Here is a 1,771-nt window from a genome sequence, read left to right as displayed (position 1 = left end):
ACTAGAACAATCAGACAACAGAAAGAAATAAAAGACATCCATTAAAATGCAAGAAGTAAAATCATCCTTGTTTGCAGATGACATGATCTTATATTTGGAAAACACATAAAGGTTCCACCAAAAAACTATTAGAACTAATAAACAAATTCAGTAAAGTTGCAGGATACAAAATCAACATAATAAAATCAGTAGCATTTCTATATACCAACAGTGAAAATCAAAATTTAAAAGTAATCTCACTTACAATAGCCACAAATAAATATACCTAGGAATTAACTTAACAAAAAAGTGCAAAATTTTCATGAAAACCATGAAACATTGATGAAACAAACTGAAGAGAACACAAAAAAGGAAAGATATTTCATATTCATAAATTGGATGAATAAATGTTGTTAAAATGTTCATACTAAGAGCCTCGTCCCGGGCAGCGGTGGTGCGGTGGTCGCCGTTATGGCCACGGGGCTGGGCGGCTGACCGCCAGGCTAGGAGAGGGCCCAGAGCCCCGAATCTGGGTGGCCGCTGCTCCAGCGCGTCCTGCGCCATGGCCGCCTCCGCCGCCTCCTCGGAGCATTTGGAGAAGCTGCACGAGATCTTCCGCGGCCTCCATGAAGACCTACAAGGGGTGCCCGAGCGGCTGCTGGGGACTGCTGGGACCGAAGAGAAGAAGAAGTTGATCAGGGATTTTGATGAAAAGCAACAGGAAGCAAATGAAACGCTGGCAGAGATGGAGGAGGAACTACGTTATGCACCCCTGTCTTTCCGTAACCCCATGATGTCTAAGCTTCGAAACTACTGGAAGGACCTTGCTAAACTCCATCGGGAGGTGAGAAGCACACCTTTGACAGCCACACCTGGAGGCCGAGGAGACATGAAATATGGCATATATGCTCTAGAGAATGAGCATATGAATCGGCTACAGTCTCAAAGGGCAATGCTTCTGCAAGGCACTGAAAGCCTGAACCGGGCCACCCAAAGTATTGAACGTTCTCATTAGATTGCCACAGAGACTGACCAGATTGGCTCAGAAATCATAAAAGAGCTGGGGGAACAACGAGACAAGTTAGAACGCACCAAGAGTAGACTGGTAAACACAAGTGAAAACTTGAGCAAAAGTCGAAAGATTCTCCGTTCAATGTCCAGCAAAGTGACAACCAACAAGCTGCTGCTTTCCATTATCATCTTACTGGAGCTCGCCATCCTGGGAGGCCTGGTTTACTACAAATTCTTTCGCAACCATTGAACTTCTATAGGGAAGGGTTTGTGGACCAGAACTTTGACCTTGTGAATGCATGATGTTAGGGATGTGGATGGAATAAGCATATTGCTGCTGTGGGCTAACAGTTCAGGGATGCACTGTGTAGCCCAACTGCGGGAGGAGGGAGGAAAGATGGAAAACCACTTAAATGTGAAGGAACAGCAACAAGACCAGTATGATATACCAAGGTAATAAATGCTGTTTATGACTTCTTTAAAAAAAAAAAAATGTTCATACTACTAAAAGCAATCTACAGATTCAATGCAATCTCTATTAAAATACCAATTACATTCTTCACAGTATAGAAATAACAATCCTATCTTTTATGTGAAATCACAAAAAAAAAAACAGAATAGCCAAAGCTATTATAAGTAAAAAGAATAAAACTGTAGCAATCATGTTACCTGACTTCAAATAATACTGCAGCTCTATAGTAACCAAAACAGCATACTATTGACATAAAACAGACACATAGACCAAGGAACCAGAACATAGAACCCAGAAACTAATCAACAA

At 41.8% G+C, this 1,771-nt stretch overlaps 1 pseudogene across 1 annotated transcript; it reads left to right on the top strand.

Moving 5' to 3' along the window:
* Positions 1-413: 413 nt before the first annotated feature.
* Positions 414-1,473, top strand: LOC108525523 (vesicle transport through interaction with t-SNAREs homolog 1B pseudogene; annotated as a pseudogene). Its single transcript, XR_001884287.1, has one exon. The product of XR_001884287.1 is annotated as a vesicle transport through interaction with t-SNAREs homolog 1B pseudogene (transcript).
* The last annotated feature ends 298 nt before the right edge of the window (positions 1,474-1,771 follow it).

Source organism: Rhinopithecus bieti, unplaced genomic scaffold, assembly GCF_001698545.2.
Source record: "Rhinopithecus bieti isolate Rb0 unplaced genomic scaffold, ASM169854v2 scaffold_65409, whole genome shotgun sequence".
NCBI classification, from domain to species: Eukaryota; Metazoa; Chordata; class Mammalia; order Primates; family Cercopithecidae; genus Rhinopithecus; species Rhinopithecus bieti.
The sequence above is the reverse complement of the archived record's forward strand: the minus strand, read 5'-3'. Positions and strand labels throughout refer to the sequence as shown.